Below are 27,741 nucleotides of genomic sequence, written 5' to 3'. Positions count from 1 at the left end.
CCCCAAACAGGGAAAATTGCCCTTTTTAGGGGGGGCTAGATAAGTTTGTGTGCTGGTAGGTGTTACGGGAACCTCTGTTTTAACAAGTATGTCCCTGAAATTTCTGTTTCTCTTGTAGGAAAGAAGAGGCGGTTGTGTAAATTCATTGATACGAGGGCATCCTCTCTGGAGAATACCCCAATGTCTTTTAAGGACTTTACCTATCCTATTGCTGTGGGTGCCGTAGGTAGATACAAAAGGTATCCGTTTTTTTGGCTCCCTGATACGGGCTCTGAACGTCTCTGTATGGGTTGTGTCAGCAATACGTAATCTGTGTTGGTTGATTACAGAGGGAGGATATCCCCTCTTTAAAAATTTGTCACACATTCTATCCAATCTGTCGTCTACTAACTCAGGGTCACTCACAATTCTTTTTACCCGTAGGAGCTGGCTCCAGGGCAGGGATTTGACCATATTCCTCGGATGATTACTGTCAAAGGTAAGTAAATTGTTCCTGTCCGTCTGTTTGGTGTAAAGGTCCGAGCCCAGTCTGTCGCCAATTTTGTATATGAGGGTATCCAAAAATTGGATTCGTTCCGTGGAGTGTGTGACAGTGAATCTGAGTTCCGGATGTATACTGTTGAGTGTATCCTGAAAAAGAAGTAATTCTGTCAATGTGCCGTCCCAGAGAAAAAACACATCATCAATGTAACGGAGCCAACTGCGCACCTTCGTCATATGTGCGGATGTGTATATGTTGGTTTCCTCAAAAATCGTCATGTAGATGTTGGCGTAGGTGGGCGCCATGTTGGAGCCCATGGCTGTCCCCCTCTTTTGTCTGTAATATTCACCCCTAAATTCGAAGTAGCTGTGCTGTAAGATGAATGAAAGCAGTTCAATGATAAACTTAGAACAGCTGTGGGAAAAAGTGGAGTTGTTAAGGCATGTCTGTATGGCTTCTAATCCCAACGTGTGTTCAATTGATGTGTACAGAGAGCACACATCAAAGGACACAAGAAAAGTGTCCCCACTGACACTAAGGTCTGAAATTTTGGTCAAGAAGTCCGTAGTGTCCCTAATGTAGGACCTAGCTGTGGTGGCAAACTCTCTGAGTATACGATCCAGAAAGATGGCTGCATGGTTGAAAATAGATTCCCTTCCAGAGACTATCGGTCTACCTGGGGGGTTCATGAGATCTTTATGTATTTTAGGTAAAGTGTATAGCACAGGGGTGACTGGATGTGCTGGGGTAAGGTAATCAGATAATTTCTCATCAATGATGTTCGCTTCCCTTGCCTGATCTATTAATGCTTTAAGAAGAGTGTTGTATCGTGAGGTTGGATTGTAAGGCAGTTTTTCATATACATTGGTGTCTGCTAGTTGATGTTTAATCTCTTCTACGTATTGGCTGGTGTCCATCACGACTAAGGCTCCCCCTTTGTCGGCGGGTTTAATCGTGATTTGTTTGTTCCGTGTTAGGTCATCGAGGACCTGTCTTTCTATCCTGGAAAGATTGTTATGTATGTGTCCAGTGCTGTTCATTCTCCTCAATGACTCTATCTCTGTAGAGACTAATTTGATGTATGCCTCTATGCAGTTGTCAGTGGGGGGCGGAGAAAAAGTGCTGCGAGGTCGTAAGCCTAAGTCCTTAGCAGTGAGTTCAGTGGTATGCGTGGTAGGGGAGGGTGTAACTGGAGATTGTGAGAAGAAACCTTTCAATCTAAGTTGTCGGTAGAAAGCTTGTAGTTCTTGTTCAACAATGAACCAATCAGTAGTGTGTGTTGGACAAAATGAAAGTCCTTTGGACAGTACTGCCACCTGTAAGTCAGAGAGGGAGAGTGAAGAGATATTTACCACTAATTGTTGTAGTTCACTGGTGGTTTTCTGGTTGTCCTCACTGGTCTCTGCTCTGTGGGGTCCCTTGTGGCTCCTTCGATGTTTGCGACCACCCCTCTTACTTTTTTGCGGACGGCTGCTGTTGGATCCTGGGATAAAAAAGCCGGGTTCTCCGTAGAATGTTGGTTGGTTCTCTCTTGTGTAGACTCCTCTGAAGTGTCAGATTCTGCTGAGGTGAGTCCAAATCTCGGTCCTGTTTGTTTGGGACGTCCTCTTCCTCTGCCTTGGGGGTATCTGCGTGGACCTCGAGATTGACCTGTGGGGCCTTTGTTTGTTTTTGGTATCTGCCAGCTGAACACGTGGCCTTTAGTGTAATCTTCTATGTCACGATGCCACTTATTAGCCTTTACTTTCTCAATGTCCTCACAATATTTATTGATGTCAATGTCGCCTTTAGTTTTGATGTCCTTCCATTCATCAGCTGATAGTTTGCTGCTTAGTAGTGCTTCAGTGGTAGTGATAGTCTTTTTGCAGGTAAGAATTTCTGGGTTAAGAAATTCTAGATTTAGCAGAATAAGGTCAAAACAGTACTTTTTAGTTATTGCCTCGAACTTGGTACAAAATTGCTTGTTCTCTGGAAACAGATTGGGTCTCAAATGGGGTCTCAGTGCCGTGCACGGATTTGTTGTAGGACAACGGCTCTCGATATGTTCTCCCACTATTTATGTATTCAGTCATCGTCCAGATCTCTGGAGTCCATGGGACGGTTGTGTTATTTCATGTCCCCATTAGACATAGCGCATACCGGCCATCACAGGTCCTACCCCGTTTGGCCACTCTCCATTGGTGTAGCTCCAAAGCGCTACTGTACTTAGCGCAGACCTGCGATGTCGGGTCATTTTTCCCATGGTCACCTAACCACTACATAGTCCACTATGCTGCCACCTACGGCATTGATTTGCGTTACCGCGATATCACCACTGTGATCCTTTATACAACCCCACAGCGCTGACATCTACAGTGCAGACCTGCAATGTCGGGTCATGATCCCTGGATTTACTTAGATTTTCTCTATTTGTCCACCTTTATGTGGACCTACAAAAATTGGGCCACCTTCTGTGGTTTATTATTTGGACTCATATGCATTCTCTAATAACATGCTCTAATAACATGCTCTCTAATAATATGCATTCTGTGGTTTATTATTTGGACTCATATGCATTCTCTAATAACATGCTCTTCTACCTATCTCCTGTCCATTGGGAGCTTTCCAGCCTGACACATGGTGCCCCCGCTGCCCACCCGACATGAGCGCCGGGCTGCTTTGACAGCCTGATGTTTATGTTTCTCAGCACCTTGACAACCGGGACACAGCTCCTCCCTTTCACACTGCTATTGGTCTACGTCACTCTGCCAGTCACGTGACCACGCACGCGCGGCAGCACGGATCAGCTGATCCTGGCGTCCGGAAGCTGTCAGCGCTTCTCCGTGCATAGTCTCCTGTCATGCCGGCTACATCCAAGACCTGGTAATGTATGAAACATGCCTGTATATGTAATGCACTTATTCTCAGCCTGTGAGTGTCATGATATCTACCGCATATGATCACACACTTATCCGAGCACACATCAAGTGTTGATCATTATTAGTGAGATGTCTATATATGATTAATATGAGCTGTGCCATCCCTGGTTTTTCTTTTTACCCTCTTCTTTTGTCTTCACCTCCTCCTCCCCCCTCCCTCCCGTGTACCTCCCCGTGGGTTGATTCTTTTATGTTTTGCACATATATATATCCCCTGTTAACACGCCATGTGTATGCTTGACAAAGGCCGGATTGGCCGAAACGTTGCACTTCTGTACCCTGATGTGTGAATAAACACACTTTATTTTGCATCGGATGCTGTGGGATCCCTTTTCTTCTACAGGTATGTATAGCGCACCACACTTCCGGGTACACGGGTGGGGGTGGTGGGACACGGGGAAGGGGGCCATTCACAGACATAACATACATTACAAAGTTGTATAACTTTGTAATGTGTGTTATTCTGTGAATAATTGTTTACCGCCGCACTACCCCTTTAAGGGGACCAGGACCGGAGTGAATGTCAATAATCTCTGTTCAGTACTTTGTAACGTCTGCAAAAGCCAAATAGCCAAGTAAGCATAAGCATAAAGACAACATTATCCGGATCTAATCTGGATGTGTCAGATGTATGGTCCATAGCCACATTATAAGAGCATGGATAGGCTGTTAAGGACCCGTCTGTTGACTGTTTCCAGTAACAACCAGCAGAACAGTGTATAAGGGAATGCAGTTTGGGGCTATAATAAAAAAACAAATCTAAGTATAAGGGGCCAGTCACATGTCTGCATAATACTGTTTCAGTACAGTAGTGTGAATATTTAAATGGTTATTTGACCTCCAGGCATTATAATGAATGCTGATGCTGGGAGCTCAGAGGTCTGGTCCACAGAATACCCTCAGTATACGGACAGTATTTTGCATACGTGTGAATGGCCTCTTAGTACAAGTAATATTCAATGGGGTTGGCCACCTTTTAGACTATTTTAGAAAAAAAAAAACAGGGCATCACTCACTTGACACTTGATATCAGTAACTGATACTGCCGGCACCTTGTTCATGCCTGCGGTGGAATAGCAGTACACTGGGCCTGGAAAACAAGACAGGTGCTTTGGAGGATGTGGTATAGTCACATGACTCTCCACAGGAAGTCGTCTATGGACAGGAGCTCCGTTCCGACACACAAAAAGATGGGGGATCAGTGGTGGGACAGAGTTGCATAACACAGCGTTCCTATGCAGAGCAGGCACTGTATGTTAGTAACTGATACAATATTTTTCTAAAGTCAACTGAATGGTGACTGATCCCTTTAAGTAGTACCTAGTTATGTACTATAGTTAGTGGCAAGATTATAGCCTTTTCGCTGTCTGAGCTTTAATACTTCGCACATTTGGGTGAGATTATTTTTTAGTTGTGGTATTTTCTGTCACAGCTTGAGATAAATGTCCACCCATTGAGGGATATCTGGTTAAATTCTAAAATGCCAGTGGGGTTTGCCCCTAACAACTAGGCTTTTGTTTATGATTTATAGATGTACAACCTTCAGTTATTAACCCCTCTGTATATATATGTTCCTACTGCACCAGGGGCGTAGCTAGGGGTTCAGCCTAGGGGGGGCGAGCAAGTCTGAGTGGGCCCCCAACCGATTATGTTACCCAAAGGGAACCTCGCTTGACAACAATGCTTTCTAAATAATAAAGGGTATATTCTGCTCCATTACTCATAGTGAATTAAGAGCAGTGTTAGAGGCTTCTACATTTACATATATAGACACATAAAATGAAACAGTGACTTACAAGGGGTGTCTTCTCATCGGAGTCGCTCACTATCCCAATGTCATGGATGTATGGGCAGTATAACAGGTTCACCTGAGATCTGTAGTTAAAACTGTAAAAAAAAGTTAAATCCATTATGCAAAGACTATTATTTTCCCTATACACTGACTGACCCATATACCATAGAGGTAGATAATTTGCATTCTGCCTAAGACAGGTGCATCACTCACAGGGAGGTACCGCAGGCTCAATCACTAGCTGCCACTACAAAAGACCTCAGGCTGCTGCACCCTGCTCTCTGTGATCCGAATCACAGCTTTCTGATTGAAACATACTTGTCCCTTATCCTGTAAGAGACTGGGGTTGGGGGGTCGGACCTCTGCCCCCATTCCCCCCAGGATCTCCAGATCAGCCCCCAGCTCCTCTATGAAGCTGCCAGAGAGAACTGGGCCAAATAGGGTTAAATCAGAAAACCACTGTTTTCCACATGTCCAGCTCCCCCTGGTTTCCACATGTCCAGCTCCCCCTGGTTTCCACATGTCCAGCTCCCCCTGGTTTCCACATGTCCAGCTCCCCCTGGTTTCCACATGTCCAGCTCCCCCTGTTTACCAGCTCCCTCTGTTTCCACATGTCCAGCTCCCCCTGTTTCCACATGTCCAGCTCCCCCTGGTTTCCACATGTCCAGCTCCCCCTGTTTACCAGCTCCCTCTGTGTCCACATGTCCAGCTCCCTCTGTTTCCACATGTCCAGCTCCCCCTGTTTCCACATGTCCAGCTCCCCCTGTTTCCACATGTCCAGCTCCCCCTGTTTCTACATGTCCAGCTCCGCGTTTCTACATGTCCAGCTCCCCCTGTTTCTACATGTCCAGCTCCCCCTGTTTCTACATGTCCAGCTCCCCCTGTTTCTACATGTCCAGCTCCCCCTGTTTCTACATGTCCAGCTCCCCCTGTTTCTACATGTCCAGCTCCCCCTGTTTACCAGCTCCCCCTGTGTCCACATGTCCAGCTCCCCCTGTTTCCACATGTCCAGCTCCCCCTGTGTCCACATGTCCAGCTCCCCGTGTCCACATGTCCAGCTCCCCCTGTGTCCACATGTCCAGCTCCCCCTGTGTCCACATGTCCAGCTCCCCCTGTGTCCACATGTCCAGATCCCCCTGTGTCCACATGTCCAGCTCCCCCTGTGTCCACATGTCCAGCTCCCCCTGTGTCCACATGTCCAGCTCCTGTCCACATGTCCAGCTCCCCCGGTGTCCACATGTCCAGCTCCCCTGTTTACCAGCTCCCCCTGTGTCCACATGTCCAGCTCCCCCTGTTTCCACATGTCCAGCTCCCCCTGTGTCCACATGTCCAGCTCCCCCTGTGTCCACATGTCCAGCTCCCCCTGTGTCCACATGTCCAGCTCCCCCTGTGTCCACATGTCCAGCTCCCCCTGTGTCCACATGTCCAGCTCCCCCTGTTTACCAGCTCCCCCTGTGTCCACATGTCCAGCTCCCCCTGTTTCCACATGTCCAGCTCCCCCTGTGTCCACATGTCCAGCTCCCCCTGTGTCCACATGTCCAGCTCCCCCTGTGTCCACATGTCCAGCTCCCCCTGTGTCCACATGTCCAGCTCCCCCTGTTTCCACATGTCCAGCTCCCCCTGTGTCCACATGTCCAGCTCCCCCTGTGTCCACATGTCCAGCTCCCCCTGTGTCCACATGTCCAGCTCCCCCTGTTTACCAGCTCCCCCTGTGTCCACATGTCCAGCTCCCCCTGTGTCCACATGTCCAGCTCCCCCTGTGTCCACATGTCCAGCTCCCCCTGTGTCCACATGTCCAGCTCCCCCTGTGTCCACATGTCCAGCTCCCCCTGCGTCCACATGTCCAGCTCCCCCTGCGTCCACATGTCCAGCTCCCCCTGTGTCCACATGTCCAGCTCCCCCTGCGTCCACATGTCCAGCTCCCCCTGCGTCCACATGTCCAGCTCCCCCTGCGTCCACATGTCCAGCGCCCCCAGCGGCCACAGGTCCAGCGCCCCCTGCGTCCACACGTCCAGCTCCCCCTGCGTCCACACGTCCAGCTCCCCCTGCGTCCACATGTCCAGCTCCCCCTGCGTCCACACGTCCAGCTCCCCCTGCGTCCACACGTCCAGCTCCCCCTGCGTCCACATGTCCAGCTCCCCCCTGTCCAGGTCGGCCTGTTTACCAGCTGGGTTGTCTGTGTGCGGCCGTCCGGCACTGACCTGGTGCGAGCGCGGGAGACAGAACAGCGCGGCGCCAGAGGTGATTGGCAGGTGGGCGGGCCAGGGCGGCGCACGCACCAGCAGCGGTGCGCTGAGGCGGCCGTACGCATCAGATTAAGATGGCGGCGGCCGGGGGAGCTGTGGCAGCAGTGCAGCACTTAAGATGGCGGGCGGCTGAAAAAAATTCAATAGCAATCTGAATGGGCCCCTGCCAGAGTGGGCCCGGGGGCGGCCGCCCCCCCTGCCCCCCATCAAATTTCGCTACTGTACTGCACATAACCCGTGCAGTAGGAATGTATATATATATATATATATACACGTTCCTGACTTCATGGGATTACTGATGTGTGCGGAACCGCTGTACTGAGAGCGGTCCCGCACAGATCAGTGTCTCCGGGCCGAAGGTTATGAGAGGCAGCTGCGACCCCGCAGCTGCATCTCATTAACCCCTTAAATGCCGCTATTCTATAGCGATCGCGGCCTTTAAGGTACTCAGTGACAGATCAAGCATCTGTCACTGAGTGATCACGACCCCCGCAGCCATGCTGCTGGGGTCCTGATCGCATGTACCAACGGGCAGGGGTAAGTCACTTACCTCCGTCCTGTCGGTTCGGCGATCTGTGTATAGAGTCTGCTCTCAGGCAGGCTCTATACCAGTGATGGCTAATCTTGACACTCCAGCTGTTACAAAACTACAACTCCCGTCATGCCTGGGCAGCCAAACCCATATCTTTGGTTGTTCCGGCATGATGGGAATTGTAGTTTTGCAACAGCTGGAGTGTCAAGGTTAACCTCACTGCTCTATACATAGAGCGCTGATAACAATGACCTATGCTATGGCATAGCATAGATCAGTACAGTGGTGCCTTGGATTACGAGCATAATTCGTTCCGGGACCGTGCTTGTAATCCAAATCCACTCTTAAACCAAAGCAAATTTTCCCATAAGAAATCACTGATATGCAGACAATTGGTTCCACACCCTAAAAATAATGATTTATTATTCTGAATACATGATGAAACTGATACAGATGAAACAAAAATTCAGAAACAGCAGAATATGTGATATTATAAGTTACTGTACAGTAATGGAGAGGATGGGAAACAAAAGGGCTGACAGAGACTGCAGGGAGCATGAAGGAATGAGCAGGACAGATGTGGGCACATACATGCAGCACTCTCTGTCTGTCCGGGGAGAGGGAGGTTACAGCTATGGAGAGATTACCTCCACAGTCCTGTCCCCTGATGTAAGCCCCAGTCTGAAGTGTATCTGTCATGATTTGAAAGATAAGGGAGACTTCCATGATCGGAGTACAGTGTTAGAGACCCCGCTATGCAGACGATGCCCCTCCTCCACTTGCCCTCCCACCCAGTACAGGAAGCTCTTAAACCAAAGCAATGCTCTCAAACCAAGTCAAAATATTGAAAAACTGTGAGCTCTTAAACCAAAACGCTCTTAAACCAAGTTACTCTTAAACCAAGGTACCACTGTATATGCAATTTAATGATTGCATAATTTACAGTGAAAACAAGTGAAAAAAAAAAGTGTATTAAAAAAGTTTTTAAAAGTATTAAAAAAAACCTTATAAACCCCCCTCCCAATAAAAGTTTAATATACCCCCTTGCCCATTATAAAAATAAAAATATTTTAAAAAATTAAAGAAATAAACATTTTACATATCGTACCATGCGGAAGTGTCCGATCTATTAAGATATTACATTATTGTTCCCGCACGGTGAATGGCGTAAACAGAAGAAAAAAAACACGCCAGGATTGCTGTTTGTTTTATATTATATATTAGAAAAAAATTAATAAAAAGCAATCAAAAACTTTCTGTTACACCAATGTGATTTTTTTTTAAAACTAGAGATCATGGCGCAAAAAATTACACCCCAACCAGCCCTGTAGATGGAAAAATAAAAGCGCTATGGCTCTTAGAAGGCGAGGAGGAACATTGCATTACTGTGACCCGGACTTTTGTGCATCAAAGGGCTCTGTCTTGAAGGGTTTAAAGAGAACCTGTTTTTAAGATCATTCGTTCATTGTGTCTATGTCCATGAGACTTGCTGTAAAGCATGCTACTAAATGCTATTAAAAACAGCTCAGGTAAGATGGCTGCCCCCATATTATGTTCTTAAAGGGGCTATTCAGTGATACAAAAACATGGCCACTTTTGCACCACTGCTGTCTCCAGATTGGGTGGGATTCGAAACTCAGTTCCATTGAAGTACATGGAGCTTAATTGCAAACCACACCTTAACTGTGTCTATATTTTTGTAGCGCTGAATAACCCCTTTACGGTACAAACACACAGATACCCAGCAGATTAGATCTAAATAACTGAACACAGCATCAAATCTGCACCATCAAATCTGCTGCAGATCTGCTGCGTATCTGCTGCTTATACAGTGTGTGTGTTTGTACCCTTAGGGTAGCTTCACACGTACCGTATTTTCTGCTGCGCATCCGCAGCAGATTTGACTAAATGAATGTACACAGCATTAAATCCGCTCTGTAAAATCCGCTGCGGATTTAACAGTGCGGATTTAATGCTGTGTTCATTCACTTAGTCAAATCTGCTGCGGATCTGCTGCGGATCCACAGCAGAAAATCTGCGATACGGTACATGTGAAGCTACCCTTAAAATAACATTAAAATAAAATAATATACAATAAGAAAAGAGAAAAAAAATTGAAAAAAAACATATTTCCATATCTGACTGTAATCAGGAGACACATTCACACATAACAGGAAATACATTCTTAAAAAATAAAAATATATGGCTGTGTTAAAAAGCAAAAAAGATATCCTTACACAATTTACTCATGACGACTGTTGATATAAGGTTACATGACACGTCTGTTAACAATGTATTATTAACAATGAGCTAATCTACAATATAGATTTGGAGACTTTCAAACAATGTTGCTTGGGAAACTTTACAGACAAGCTGTCCTGTGCTGACATGTTGGCCCCCAAGATACTGTACATCTCGGAATACGGAGTGACGTTAGTTTTGTGAATCAAGACATTCTAAAATGTCTGACTCACTGCCTGGTTACAAAAGGAGCTGATTATATCATCCTGACTGGAAATATACTGTATGTCCCTTCAGAGAATAGCACTTAAGGCTATAATATACCACGTCAGAGGCTTCAGGAAAAGAGCACGTCTACTAATCCTTTCAACAAATAAGGATGATATTCCAGATATTGTAATCAAAGCCAAAGATCTTAGAGGGGTTATCCAGACTAAGCCATACCTAACAACTTTTTGGACGGCCAAAGAGGGACACTTGTGGTTCAAATTTTGGAAAAATTTGCCAACATTTCTATGCTTTTTAATTCATGGATGCATTCACACATACAGGATCTGCTGCAGATTGATGGATTTAGTTGCATTGATATCTGCAAATCTGCAGCAGATCTTGCTTGTGTATATGCAGCCTTAGGTCCTATTTACACATCAGTAACCCTGTCTTTAATTGCGGAACTTCGCTCAGGATTACAAATGTTTCAGTAACTGTTCGCATTTGCAGGGACCACTGCCAAATAGGTGACATGGACGCACAATGGCTTAATTGTTTTTTTTGTCGCACGGATCATGGCCCCAAAATGGATCCGTAACACCCATAGATGTGTGTATGGGGCTGTATGAACTGCATGTGTAAAATGTGTTAAAGGGGCCATAGCGTCACATGATTCATCTGATTATAATAATTCGACTTTCACCACATGGTGGAATAACATGCACGCTTGGGTCTATTGTAAAGTAAGAAACCAGACCCTTTCGAAAGCTACATAAAAAATTTATTAATGTAAATCTAATTCTTTGGTCAAAAAGAGGAACATGTAAGGGGCAAAGAGGGGCGTGGGTCAAAAGTAGGGACTGTCCCTTCAAAAGAGGGACACTTAGGAGGTATGCTAAAGCCCCTTTTATGTGGGACAATTCAGAGGAGCAAACCAGCGCCGACCTGTGAGGTCAGTGCTCGCTTGCTCCTCATTCCCCTTTCGCTGCCGCCGCTATTGAACGCGTCGGCATCAAGTGGGTTAGAGCAGGGGGCCGCGGGGAGGCTGCTCAGGTGATCGCTAGATTGTCCAGGCAGCCCATAGAAGATAACGCGGTTTGCTGCCGCCGCTCCTGTTCTGCAGGTCGATGGCAGCATATTGCTGCTTTTAGGATCATTGTCGTTACAACAATCAGCCGACATCATGATCATTGTCTTCTATTACACTAAACGATTATCGGCCGTAATGGTCGGTATCGCCGGAATACGGCCGACAATCACTTCATGTAATAGCACCTTAAGAAAAACATGGCAGCTTTCTTCTAGAAACAGAAGCACTCTTGTCTTTAGTTTGGGTGCAAGTTTTGTGGTCCAGTTCCATTGAAGTGAATGAAGCTAAAATGTGATTGCACACACAACCTGAGACAAGTATAGTGTGCCACATGCATGATGGTAATTGTAGTTTTGCAACAGCCTGAAGGCCTGAGTTTGACATCCATGTACTAACAGGTTGACACCTATCGGATTCAGTGGGACACAAACCATTAAAGGGGTTATCCAGCGCTACAAAAACATGGCCACTTTCCCCCTACTGTTGTCTCCAGTTTGGGTGCGGTTTTGAAACTCAGTTCCATTGAAGTAAATGGAGCTTAATTGCAAACCGCACCTAAACTGGAGACAACAGTAGGGGGAAAAGTGGCCATGTTTTTGTAGCGCTGGATAACCCCTTTAAGAGCAGTGATCTAGCTCCATTGTAATAAATTGTTTCCCTGCCCTTTCATAGAATCTTGGGAAAACGCTGCAAAACTTTATTAGAACACTCTTCCCTTTCTATGGATCAATAGAATCAAATAACATCAGGGTCTGAAACACTTCAGTGAATCTATGTTTGTTCTGATCTTCTGCGTTTTTTATTTTCCATAAAATCTCGCTAAGAAGTGACTAAACACACCCAGAAGATTTCTGACACAGTGTTTTGTAAGCTCTGAAACCTCAGCATAACAAGAGGCCTTTCATCTGTACTATTCCAGGAAGAAATGTATGGCATTTCGTCATCACAGCTGAAAGACTTGCTGGCTCTGCACGTAGGCACAGGGGGAAGAAGTCCTGTTAACTATATTTAGGCTGCAGTGGTAGTTCATGCTTAGTCAGAACTTCCTTTTACAACCACCACTTGTGGCCTTTTTCAAAAGAGGCCGGGATCAGTAACTGCATGGTAATAATGGTGTTGATTTACAAAAAAAAAAAAAGTGACCCTCTTATTAAAGGTCTCAATTATAGACCAGGAAGTGCACTAAAAGGACGCGCAAAACATTAAAAAAAATTAAACCAAAATCTATTGTACCTTGGGTTATTCATTCAATGTACAAGCACCACAAATAAATTATGTCTAAAGGTCAAATAAACAAAGTGAGAGATGTGCTCATGCAAAGAGTACAAACAGTAATACACCGTAGTACACATGGTAAAAGTATAGCAATTACTTTTGAGAAAGTATGAATCACTACTCATTAGTAATGCATCGAGCAGTGTAAAGTGTTTCTTCAAGGCTTTAACCCCCTCCCAGACTCTCACCACATCATGTTCTCCAGAGTGTTAACATGATTAGTAGAAGAAATCACAGATGTTAAAATTAATCGACTATAGAGGCATTCACATATTGGGATGGCAGCTGTTCTCTAACAGTCCTTGTATTCCCATTTAGAGGGTATAGATAAACAGATCAATAGATAGATAGAGACTAGAGATGAGCGAACCGGGTTCGGGTTCGAGTCGATCCGAACCCGAACGTTCGGCATTTGATTAGCGGGGGCTGCTGAACTTGGATAAAGCTCTAAGGTTGTCTGGAAAACATGGATACAGCCAATGACTATATCCATGATTTCCACATAGCCTTAGAGCTTTATCCAACTTCGACTTGAGCATGCTCGAGGTTCGCTCATCTCTAATAGAGACACATAGATAAACAGAGAGAAAGAATAATCTATGAGAGAGGGGGGGGTGTTGATGACTGGCTCTTTCTTAACTCCCTCCTCTCTTCTTTTGGCATTAGTAATGGCAGAAGGAGGAGGATGTGCAGAGGACAGAGATAGCATAAGGAAGGCTGTAGATAGGGGGGAAAGCAGATACAAGGCAGTTGGCGGGAGGGGGAGATCACATGGGCTGTGTAAGGTGACAGGAAAAGTGAGCAGATGGTGTATCAAACAGAAATTCCTTAGGTCCATCAGTGGAACCCATCCTATTTTTTGTAAGTCCATCGTCAGGTAATCGTTGCTTTAATTATATATCTGATTTGATTCAATGTCAGCTCCAAAAGAGGTTGCAGGGCACAAGGCCAAAATCCCAGGGCTTGTCCAGTGCTAGTGACTCTTCTGCCTTTTAATGATGCAGCATCATGTTCTCAGGTTTAGCTATATCTGTATGCAGACAGACTGTCAATAGATACTGTAGGTAGATAGATACTGACTATAGAAAGACAGATAGCTGAGTGATTGTAGGTTTAAATGAAACATCAAACTCAGCTTTATCTATCTGTAGATCAGGTGCGTAACTACCACCATAGCAGCTGTAGCGGGGCTGGTGAATAAGGGGGCCCGACAGAGCTGCCATTAGGGTGGTATTGATAGTACCAATTTTAGGGGCCCAGAGACAGAGTTAAATCACAGGGGCCTGACCTGCGTTAGTGTCTACTGTCTATGCTGACTGACCATTATCCATAGGAACGGCATGTCAGCAGATGTTGTGGAAAATCTGACAGCAGCAACTTAGCTGATTAAGCATTTCTCCTGGACAACCCCTTTAATTGTAGGTTTATAATGCAAGATGCCATTGCTATAAAATAACAGAGTACCTTATAGCAGTAAGGTCTACAATAAAACGTTTGAAAAGTTGTAGAGACATTTAAAAAGTTTTAAACAAGTAGGGAGAAGTGTGCGCTCAATGTCTTCTCTCCCACCTTTGTGCCAGCTGCGCTGTTCTCTCCCAGTCTCTTCTAGTGATCGGACCTTTTTTCAGCTATTGAGGCAGTGTTCACATAATGGGATTCTTGATGTGTCATAAGTATAGTGATAATTTTAGTTTATACAGTATACTAGTGTTATTTTGTAGCTGCATGAATTTTGTATTTTAGTATACAATGTTATCATACATGGAAAAATTTCTTATGTATATGAAAAAGGATCATTTTAGATGGCCCAACATCCTGGGGGTGGGAGGGGGTGGGGGCATGCATTGAGGATAAATAAAGTTTGCTATGTCATTTCTAGCTACACCCGTGCTGTAAATAGATGTGTTAACGGTATGTGACAACACAATATAACGTGTATCACATACATACATATTTGTATATATATATATATATATATATATATATATATATATTGTACATTGTGTATTGTCCTACATTTCAGATCGACGGGGCAGTAGGCAGGGCTATATTCTGGCATGAGCTATCCTAGTTATCTGATATATTAGGCTGCAGTACCAGACTAAAAGTCTTTACATGAATTGTTAACATTGGCTATTCCTAGGAACAAGATCCTGGAAAACTGCAATCACATCTAGTTTAGCAACAAAGTCCTCAGTGCATTAGGATATATAGCCTATACAGATCTTAAGACAGCCATACATAGGACAACATCTCACTCGCTGACCATTCCCTTCTATTGGTCAGTTCTAAGGACATCAATTCCGGGATGATAAGGAGGCTGCTGGATTTGTCCCTATGAATTTGAAAGTATTGGTTTCTTTACTTCATTACAGCCTCAGTGATGTCATAGATGATGGATATAATATGCTGCCTACTCGTTCTTACGTACACCCAATCATGGCTGTATTGTCTATGTGACCAGAACATCTTGTAAACACTACTTTTACCATCGAAGCCTAAAAGAGAGATGGCGAGAGAATAATAGTGCCCAAATGCTGATGAGCTGCAGAGGAAGCATCCGTGGAAACATTCGAGCACAAATGTTGTTTGATTTAACATTAAGTATTCTGTGGCCCTTGTTGAATGAAACACATTGTGTGAAACAATCAAGATGCTGAATCATTTCACTATGAACAATGCAGATACAGAACGCAGACATGGATTGCATAATGATTAGAAAAGGAAGGGCGGTTAAGAGTTTTCCACAAAACACAAGTATTTTATTGCACAAAGCCCAGTGATTTATTTGTCCGCCATGAGGAAGGCAACCAGACAAAATATCAGGTTTCATGAAGACTGAGCGGGAAGAAAGACATTTTTCAGCAATTCACATTGGGAAATGATTATCTCTGTTTCATAAAGAGGACGAGGATAAGGCGAGGTGTTTGTAAAGCAGCATTAAAGGAGAACTTAGAGGGAAGTGAGGGCTGGGACAGGGCCGCTCCCTTTTATCACACTACTTGATCTAAACCATTTAAACCTGAACATAAATCCGGACACAATCTCTAGTGCATAGGATCTAGGAAGTAATGTACAGACATATGTAACAAAGAGGTTGGGTGACGCACGATTGTATTGACCTAGCAGAACCTGATTATCCTGAAGTAGATGGGGAGTTGGATTATTTCAGATTCCATACAAAGGATCAGGACCGAGTCTTAAGTCCCTATTACATGGGGCGACTGAGAGGAGCAATTGAGCGCTGTCAGCACTTGTTTGCTCCCTTGTTCCCCGCTCGCTGCCGATGCTATTACACACAGCGGCAGCGAGCGGGTGAGGGCAGAGGGGGCCGTGGGGAGCTGCAGGGGGCTGCACGGGTGATCGCTAGATCATCCAGGCAGCCCATAGCAGAGAGCAACGGTCTGCTGCCGACGCTCCTATTCCATGGAGCGAAAGCAGCAGATCGCTGATATATAAGTCATTTGTCTTTCAACATGTTGAAAGACAAACGACTGCAACGATCAGCCGACATTGTTCATGTCGGCTGATCGTTGCACTCTATTACACAAGACGAATATCGGCCGTAGCGGCCGATATATGTCGAATACGGCCGATAATCATTTTGAGTAATAGGGCCTTTAGGCTGTATTCACACGTTCAGTGATTTTCAAGGTCCGTGAATGAAGTTCCCTATCTACCTCTGTGACCCGGTACGTGCTGCGGGCTGCACATAAGCTTTAAACAGCGCTCCAGGAAATTATATTGGACTAATTGGCTTCCTTCAAAGCTTTTTAAATTATACTGATTACATCCATGTTTTTCACAGACTGCATGGATGTCCGATCCGTGCAATCAGTGAAAAACACAGAACTCATAGACTTCTATGGGAGAATCTGTGCCAGATCTTGTCCGAGTTGGGACATGTCCCAATTTTTCACAGAACGGATTGCAGATCTGTAAAAAAAAACAGACTGTGTGAATGGCCCAATATAAAGCAATGGGCTATACAATTGTCCATGATATTGGATCTGTGATCACTGGCAACTTCTCAGAATGCATCCCTAGCACCCCTGTGTCAAAATATATACAGTGCATTTACAGTATTTGAAGCACACTTAGAGGTGTAGTACAGTAAAAAAAAAATTCTTTCAAATCAACAGGTGCTAGAAAGTGCCAAAAATTTGTAATTTACATCTAATTAAAAATCTCAAGTCTTCTAGTACTTATCAGCTGCCGTATGTCCTACGGTAAGTGGTGTAATTTATTTGCCAGTCTAGAGAGCAGGAGAAGTTTCCTATTGACTATACTATTCCTAGGTGACATCAGAGAATACAGTGTCAGGCCATGTTCAGGTCACGAAACGGCTGGTCTCTGCAAAGATCATCCCGGCCAGTACTTAAGTAGCGGATGATCTTTCCGGCCGCAGTGTTCTGATGCGGGCGCATCAGTGCGTGCCCGCATCAGAACTCCTCATAGCACACTATGAAGCAAGCGGCCGGAGCCACTCGCTTCATTGTGTGAACTGGCATGGGTTTCTACGGCCGCAATTCAGGTCATTGCGGCCACAGAAAACTGACATGTCAGTTCTTTGTGGCGCCGTGAGGGATCCCAGCCGGAGCGTATACGATGTGTATACGCTCCGACCGGAATCCCATAAAAGAACATGCAGTGTGTTCACCTGTACAAAGTACTTTTACGTAGTGTGAACATAGCCTCAGACTAGAAAGAATACTCCACTTACTTCACAGCATACAGCAGCTAATAAGTACAAGAAGACTGTAGATTTTTAAATAGTTTTGTAATAAAATTACTTTCCAGGACCAGTCCATTTGAAAGAAAAAACGTTTTTGTGAACTACCACTTTAAAGTTAATATATCATCAAAATACATATTTTTTAATTTTTGCCAATGTTAGAAACATTGTTGGCAGTGAAGACCACCTGGTCCATCTAGTGAGCCCGTTTACTATTTCCCTTCTTAATATAGATATATGTTTATCCCAGGAAGGTTTACATTCAGTTATAATAGATTTACCTAACACATCTGCTGGAAGTTTGTCCCAAGCATCCACTACTACTTTTTCAGTAAAGTAATATTTTAACTAATTCTTGTGTTGTTTATAACTAACTAATGCCAGATGGTGGCCACCTTTTTGTTCTGTTTTTTTTTATTAAAAACACTTCCCTCCTATACTCTACTTAGGGCTTTAACGTATTTAAAGGTTTTGATCATGTCTGCCTTTTCCCTTCTTTAGTATGTGGTGTCCCACTGAGGGTGTTGCTATTGTTTACATTCTTTTCAAAAGTCTGTACTTTTTGTGGTCATATTGCAGCCAAAGTATTATTAAAGGGGTATTCCCCCCAAAATTATTTTTGCATTAATAAGTTGCCCATCGTAGCTTTCCATCTTTCCAATATAAAGTTATTATGGATTCTGCACAGTTTTGCTGTTATTTACGTGCCCCCACTCCCAGGGCCACCATCAGGAATTTCGGGGCCCCATACAACCAAAGTGTCTGGGCCCCCCACATTAATAAAAAAAAATTGTGTGTTCGACCCACGCCTTGCTGGGAGGTATAATTTGGTTCAGATCAATTCTAGAGAACTGGCTCATATACCCCATTTTCCCCAGTGGCTTAAAATGTAACCTCTGTTATACAGTTATAAAATTGTAGAAACTAAATGTGAACAAGGTGCAATTTAAATGTCACCATACAGACACTTACTTGTATAGCTGTCTCTTGTACTCTGTATGCAGTGCATTATATTCACCCCTGCAACGTACAATTTATAGCGTGTCTACAAGCCCAGCGGGGCTCATTATGATGGAGACTAAAACTTATACAAGTATTCCTGCATGGGGTAGGGGTTCCCCTGTATTCAGAATGCTGTTGAGTACTAGGCAATGCTCCGTTTGGGGTTATTGAATTTCGAGAGTCTGTGGGGCTGTTTGATTTGTATATGTTCACCAATATCCCCTCTCCCCCCCCCCCCCCCCCCCCCCCGGTATGCTCAATAACATAGAATATGTTGATAAGGCTAATATAATGAGGCTGTTCCATGTTGGTGAGCACATACAAATCACCCCCCCCCAGGCAGACTAGTTTAGCTCACCCAAGCCAGTGATAGCGAATACATGGCGGTGAGAACGCTTTCTAGGAGATCCTGTTTGTGCAGCAAAGGTATCTTTATCCTGCTCTGCATAGACCCTCGAAATTCAATAATCCCAGACGGGGCATTGCCTAGCACTCAACAGCATTCTGAATACAGGGGAACCCCTACCCCACTCTTGTATAAGTTTTAGTCTCCATCATAATGAGCCCCGCTGGGCTTGTAGACACGGTATAAATTGTACGTTGCAAGGGTTAATATAATGCACTGCATACAGAGCACAAGAGACAGATATACAAGTAAGTGTCTATTTGAATTGCACCTTGTTCACATTTAGGTTCTACAATTTTATAACTGTATAACAGAGGTTACATTTTAAGCGACTGGGGAAAATAGGGTATATGAGCCAGTTCTCTAGAATTGATCTCACACACAGACACCAGCACACATGTATACAGACACCAGCACACATGTATACAGACACCAGCACACATGTATACAGACATACAGACACCAGCACACATGTATACAGACACCAGCACACATGTATACAGACATACAGACACCAGCACACATGTATACAGACACTAGCACACATGTATACAGACACCAGCACACATGTATACACACATAAAGACACCAGCACACATGTATACAGACACCAGCACACATGTATACAGACACCAGCACACATGTATACACACATACAGACACCAGCACACATGTATACAGACACCAGCACACATGTATACACACATACAGACACCAGCACACATGTATACAGACACCAGCACACATGTATGCACACATACAGACACCAGCACACATGTATACAGACAGACAGACACCAGCACACATGTATACACACATACAGACACCAGCACACATGTATACAGACACCAGCACACATGTATACACATATACAGACACCAGCACACAGACATACAGACACCAGCACACATGTATACACACATACAGACACCAGCACACATGTATACAGACACCAGCACACATGTATACACACATACAGACACCAGAACACATGTATACACACATACAGACACCAGCACACATGTATACAGACACCAGCACACATGTATACACACATACAGACACCAGCACACATGTTTACAGACACCAACACACATGTATACACACATACAGACACCAGCACACATGTATACAGACACCAGCACACATGTATACACACATACAGACACCAGCACACATGTATACACACATACAGACACCAGCACACATGTATACAGACACCAGCACACATGTATACAGACACCAGCACACATGTATACACACATACAGACACCAGCACACATGTATACACACATACAGACACCAGCACACATGTATACAGACACCAGCACACATGTATACAGACACCAGCACACATGTATACACACATAAAGACACCAGCACACACGAATACAGACACCAGCACACATGTGTACAGACATCAGCACACATGTATACACACATACAGACACCAGCACACATGTATACAGACACCAGCACACATGAATACAGACACCAGCACACATGTATACAGACACCGACACACATGTATACACATATACAGACACCAGCACACATGTATACACACATACAGACACCAGCACACATGTATACACACATACAGATACCAGCACACATGTATACAGACACCAGCACACATGTATATATAAACACACAGACACCAGCACACATGTATATATAAACACACAGACACCAGCACACATGTATATATAAACACACAGACACACACTTACTCTGACCAGGGATGCTCCAGGTCCCAGGTGCTGCAGTCCCTCTCCTCACACAGCGGATCCCCGCCCCTCCCCCTCCTTCTCCAACATCCCAGCACAAGTGAAAGCAGGAAGAGGAGATAGTGAGGGGCGGGGGAGGGGGCCCTGTGTCTCTACTGCTTCCTGCCTGTGCGGTACAGCTGTCAGGAGCCTGTATGCAGGGAGGCTGGATGGCCGAGCCCTGGTGCAAAATGTTAGCTTGGGGCCCCCCCCCATCTCACCCAATCAGGCAAAGTCATATCTAACGTTATATCCAATTACTCTAATGTGCCACCATGTTCTAATGCCCTGTCACTGCCTCCACCTCATGTACTGCACTACTGCCCCCTATAATTAATGGACTGTACTGTGTCATTGTCTAATCATTGTATTCCAATCTTTGACTCTCCAGCTGAAAAACTACAACTCTCCTCATAAACTGCCAGTTGTAAACGATGGGGGTTGTAGTGCTGCAACCTGAAGAGCCACATGCTGCTAAACTACAACTCCCATAATAAACTGTCAGCAGGGCACGATGAAGTTTGAACTTCTGCAACCTGGAGAAATCACCTGATATCACCTGCAGTCCTATGTAACACCACATAACACAGTGGTCTCTCTGAGTACAGATAATGTAGTAGATTTCACCTGCAGTCCTATGTAACAGCACAGATAACACAGTGATATCTCTGAGTATAGATCATGTAGTAGATGTCACCTGCAGTCCTATGTAACACCACAGATAACACAGTGATATCCCTCTGAGTACAGATAATGTAGTAGTCACCTGCAGTCCTATGTAACAGCACAGATAACACAGTGATATCTCTGAGTACAGATAATGTAGTAGCTGTCACCTCGGGGCACCCCTACTAAATGATGTTCTACAAAATAAGAAAAGTGTCATACAGTGACTCACAGGTGACGTCTTCTTTGATCTGAGGCGTCACTTTCCCTTTTCCTCTCCATCCGGCCCAGTCCTCCATGATGATTCCTTCCAGATATGTTTCATCTTTTCAGAACCTGCGAGACAAACAATTTAGGCTCCGCACAATTCTAGCAACTTCCTTTCCTTTCTCCCCCCTGTCGGCTCCCAAAGTAACTGCGCTGTTTGGTGTTATGTGCAGTAAAGCGAGTAGGAATGTGGGATGCCCCCTGTATGTAGGATCCCCTGCTGTGCCCCCTGTATGTAGGATTCCCTGCTGTGCCCCCATGAGCTAATAATGCCCCCAGAGGTGGCCCCCATGAACTAATAATGCCCCCAGAGGTACCCCCATGAGCTAATAATGCCCCCAGAGCTGCCCCCATGAACTAATAATGCCCCCAGAGGTGCCCCCATATACTAATAATGCCCCCAGAGTTGCCCACATGAACTAATAATGCCCCAAGAGGTGCCCCCATGAACTAATAATGCCCCCAGAGGTGCCCCCATGAACTGATAATGCCCCCAGAGGTGCCCCCATGAACTAATAATGCCCCCAGAGGTGCCCCCATATACTAATAATGCCCCCAGAGGTGCCCCAATGAGCTAATAAGGCCCCCAGAGGTGCCCCCATGAACTAATAATGCCCCCAGAGGTTCCCCCATGAACTAATAATGCCCCCAGAGGTGGCCCCCATGAACTAATAATGCCCCCAGAGGTACCCCCATACACTAATAATGCCCCCATAGATGCCCCCATGAGCAAATAATGCCCCCAGAGGTGCCCCCATGAGCTAATAATGCCCCCAGAGGTGCCCCCATGAGCTAATAATGCCCCCAGAGGTGCCCCCATATACTAATAATGCCCCCAGAGGTGCCCCCATGAGCTAATAATGCCCCCAGAGGTGCCCCCATATACTAATAATGCCCCCAAAGGTTCCCCCATATACTAATAATGCCCCCAGAGGTGCCCCCATGAGCTAATAATGCCCCCAGAGGTGCCCCCATATACTAATAATGCCCCCAGAGGTGCCCCCATGAACTAATAGTGTCCCCAGAGGTGCCCCCATATACTAATAATGCCCCCAGAGGTGCCCCCATGAACTAATAATGCCCCCAGAGGTGCCCCCATGAACTAATAATGCCCCCAGAGGGGCCCCCATGAACTAATAATGCCCCCAGAGGTACCCCCATACACTAATAATGCCCCCATAGATGCCCCCATGAGCAAATAATGCCCCCAGAGGTGCCCCCATGAACTAATAATGCCCCTAGAGGTGCCCCCATGAGCTAATAATGCCCCCAGAGGTGCCCCCATATACTAATAATGCCCCCAGAGGTGCCCCCATGAGCTAATAATGCCCCTAGAGGTGCCCCCATATACTAATAATGCCTCCAAAGGTGCCCCCATATACTAATAATGCCCCCAGAGGTGCCCCCATGAGCTAATAATGCCCCCAGAGGTGCCCCCATATACTAATAATGCCCCCAGAGGTGCCCCCATGAACTAATAATGTCCCCAGAGGTGCCCCCATATACTAATAATGCCCCCAGAGGTGCCCCCATGAACTAATAATGCCCCCAGAGGTGCCCCCATGAACTAATAATGCCCCCAGAGGGGCCCCCATGAACTAATAATGCCCCCAGAGGTGCCCCCAAATACTAATAATGCCCCCAGAGGTGCCCCCATATACTAATACTGCCCCCAGAGGTATGAAGTCCTGGCAGCCTATGGGAGGGAATACAGGAGGAGGACGCTGACAGGTCCTGCTCCTGTATTCCGATCGCTTTAATGTTCCGCCCGCTCACTGTGCAGGCGGAACATCGAAGCGATCAGTGCATCCCGAGAAGCTGCGCGGCCGCAGCTTCTCGGGATGCTCAAAAACAAGTGGCAAGGGGGGCCGTGCGGGCCCCCCTAGCGTAGGGGCCCGGTCGCCATGGCGACCGCTGCGACCCCTATAGCTACGCCATGCCCTGATGGCGGCCCTGACTGTAGCTGTTAGGTAGCCGGCAGGGGGAGTGGGTGCTAGCGGACGGGGGGCGGCGGCCCCCTCTTTTAGGGTCCGGGCCCCATACGGCAGTACCAGTTGTACTGCCCTATCGGCGGCCCTGCCCACCCCCACCGATTGCATAGAATCATCAGCTCTCAGTCCACTCTGACACGTTCCCTGCTCCTGGCCCGACCCTCCGAGACGGCATCATGTGTCCTCAGTCTCTTCAATGGGCTGGGTTATCGCTTCTAACCCAGCACATTGAAAAGAGGGAGGACAGTGACACAGTGACAGCTGCTGCTGATCACTGTCTCCCTCTATGAAAGCACCCCCCCGGCACCCGACACTCCCCCCACACACACACCTGAACTGATGAGCGGTGGCCGCCCGACATGCAGTGTTAAACCACTCAGGAGAGGACTAGCCAACAGATCATCTCAACCCATGCCGTGGACTAGGAGAAACAACAGTGTAGGACAGTATCCTCTAAAGAGCCGAAGAGCTATGAACTCATCCGGGTGGAGCAAAGTTACTGTAAAAGTCTATCAACTCCATCTCGCAGCGCAAGTCTCAGCCTGGGAACCCTCAGCACTCTGCTCATCCAAGGTAACGAGGTCTTGGGCCTGTGTCACCTATTAGTACTGTTCAGCCAACGCTAGTGGGCATAAGGTGGTGTAACGACTCTAGAAAGGTCAATACACAGATACAGGTTTTCTCATTCTTCTTCTTCTAAAAGTATTCTTCTTCAAGTATTTATTGGAACTTTATCAAGTGTATATCCGAGCTCATCTGTATTACCTGTTGCACATTTGCCAAAAATAAATCAAGTCAACAGAGTCTGTAAATGTTACCTATCACCTACACAGCATACACCGACACCTTGGGACATCTCCCCTTTCTGTGGGGGGCGGCTCCTATTATCCGGGAGGGTCATTACACCACTCTGGCAACTGTGACTGTATCATCCATGACTACACTATCCCAAGGGACCCGGTAGCAACCTGACAGGACACCGACCAACTGGCACTGGCGTCACGTGACAAAGTCTTAAGGTCCGGCTGTATGTCGACTATCCACCACAGGATACAGGGTACATTCACTTTAAAGTTAATGTACCAGTAGGTACATCGCTTTAAGATTTTTACATCAATAGTCCGGCGTGGGGATGCAGATGCCGTATTCCCGGCCCCGCCTGAAGCACTGGGAGGGGCCAGCCCGCCTCTAGCGCTTCAGGCCGGTAGGTGCCTGGGAATTGACTGGCACCATGCACCGGTTCAAAAAAAGGACCGTGGCACCGGCATCCCCACGCAGGCATGAGTCTATTGATTAAACAATCTTAAAGCAATGTAAATATATATATATATATATATATATATATATATATATATATATATACGCTTTACTGCTGGTGCACTGATAACCCCTGACCTCTGCACATTTTTCTTTCCTACTTGATTGCCAGCTGAAGAACAGAGGTAAGGGGTTATCAGAGCAGTGAAGCAGAGATCTTTGTCTTCTGCTTATTAACCCTTATTTTGTGTTGCAGCATGTAAGTAAACATTGGGCCACTTACACACTGTAGTACATAAGGGGTTAAGAAGAAGGACACATGCTCTTACCTTCTCCCCGGGGCCCCGCTCCTGCATGGGCCCCATAGCAACTGCCTACCCTGCCTCTATGGTAGCTATGCCACTGGTCAGCATCTGGGAAAGAAGTATACAGAGATTAATTTGTTTTGAAACATATGAAAAACTAAATACAAGGCACATGGGCACTGCTGGACTAGTCCGGAAAGGGGCTAATATCAGTGGGCATGACTGTATGGAGCTGCCAAATATTTTGGCGCTACATTAGCAGTGGGAAATAACGTAAAGAACATTTAGGCCAGGGCTACACAGAGTAACTTTAGCTCTCCAAAGAGTCACAGTAAAATCACCACATTCCATGAACTTACATGTGACATCAGTGTTTCTTTATGGAGGAAAATGGCCTAGATGACATTGGCCAATTACAAAGGTCATACACCAGTCACACTAATACTGCACTTTTAACACAATTCATGACCAGAAATTGCAATATAGTCCGTATAGTAGGCTGTATAGAAGTAAGGCTTTAGGCTCTGTAATATTGTATTCTATATAGGGGAACAGTAAATAAAAGAAGACAACATTAACCCCTTAAGGTCAAAGCCAATTTTCGTTTTTGCGCTTTTGCTTTTTCCATTTTATGTTTAAAAGTCCATAGCGCTTGCATTTTTTCACCTAGAGACTTATATGAGTGCTTATTTTTTGCGAAACCAATTGTACTTTGCAATTACAGGCATAATTTTTCCATAAAATATGTTGTGAAACCAGAAAAAAATCATTTGCGCTGTCAAATTGAAAAAAAAAACGAATTTGTTTTGATTTCGGGGAGTAGCCACAGCAATCTATTGCCGAGCCGGGATCAGCGTCATTCCGACGCTGAGGCCCGGCACGGGCAGAAGAACAGATCTCCCCCCCCCCGCGATCGCATCGCGGGGGGGAGATCCGTGCCACTAGACACCAGGGACACCAGGTTTGACAGCTGCATTGAAGGGCTTAATTAGCCGGCGCGGCAACGGGACCCGCGCCGGCTAATAGAGGCACTGCCCGGCTGCAGATTGCAGCCGGGATCGGTGCCGTTCTGAACACCCCTTGCGGCACCATGACGTATCAGATACGTCATGGGTCGCTAAGGGGTTAAGGATATAAAAAGCTGTTGTCAATGGTGGACAATAGAGATGAGCGAACCGGTTCGGGTTCGAGTCCATCCGAACCCGACCGATCAGCATTTGATTAGCGGGGGCTGCTGAACTTGGATAAAGCTCTAACGTTGTCTGGAAAACATGGATACAGCCACCGCTAATCAAATGCCGAAAGTTCAGGTTCAGATGGACTCGAGAATGCTCGAGGTTTGCTCATCTCTAGTAGAGAATTTATGCTCCAGTAGTGAAAGGAACTGGAAGATTATTTTCTTTCTACCACTGAAGTCATTCTTCACCATCTTACCCCAAGGAAGAAGGTTACCTGATACTGCAGAGTTTGTTTTAAGGCTGGCCAAATGGTTTACATATCCATTGCCGAGGCGACTGGACATCGGGTGCCTTTTTTTTGTTAGAAAATTAGAACAGGGAGCAGAAATAAAAGAATGTTTTCACTATACCCTATACAGAAACATGTGACTCATGGTTTGATGTGTAGGATGTCATGGATTGTTTTTTAAGGTTATTAGGAACACAATTTGTCATACCTTTAAGAGGGTGCAAAAACAATTTTTTTTCTACAAATAAATCAATGCTTTACATGCAGTTTCCAGATTAAGAAAATATCCAGTGAAAAATCATGGCTTCCATGGTGGAGTGGGACTGGCACCAGTGTGGAAACTAGAATTCACAGCATAAGCTCAGAGAAAGGCTTCAGTGGTGAAAAAAATAATTATAACTATTTTTACTTTAAATGGTACCTGTCACAAAGTACGCTGGACCCGATGGGCTTGCAATCCATTTGCCACCAGGTTTGGATAGTCATGGAGACAACCAAGCCAGATCAGTAATGCGTGTGACCCCAACTGGATCAGAACGTGGGTCACATGCAGTTCCAGCCCTGTATGGTCATCTCCATGGATACCTGATCTTCCTGCGGCAAATGGATTGCATGCTGATTGGGTCTAGCATACTTTGTGACAGTTACGCTTTAAGTAACAAGTAATCAAGTGATATACAATAGTATAACATTATATGCTATATCAGTGTTTCCTAATAGAGATGAGCGAATCTTGAGCATGCTCGAGTCCATCTGAACCCCATCGTTCGGTATTTGATTAGCTGTGGCTGCTGAAGTTGGATAAAGCTCTAAGGTTGTCTGGAAAACATGGATACAGCCAATGACTATATCCATGTTTTCCACATAGCCTTAGGGCTTTATCCAACTTCACCAGACACCGCTAGTCAAATGCCGAAAGTTCGGGTTCGGATGGACTCAAGCATGCTCGAGGTTCGCTCATCTCTATTTCCTAACCTTTTCCACCTCGGGGCACCCCTTGGAAAAAAAATTTACCTCGGGGTACGCCTACCAAATAACATTCTACATACTACAAAAAATTTGAGACATTCACACATATACTGTGCACACAC

The sequence above is a fragment of the Dendropsophus ebraccatus genome, chromosome 3 (assembly GCF_027789765.1).
Source record: "Dendropsophus ebraccatus isolate aDenEbr1 chromosome 3, aDenEbr1.pat, whole genome shotgun sequence".
NCBI classification, from domain to species: Eukaryota; Metazoa; Chordata; class Amphibia; order Anura; family Hylidae; genus Dendropsophus; species Dendropsophus ebraccatus.
Note: the sequence above shows the minus strand (reverse complement) of the source record.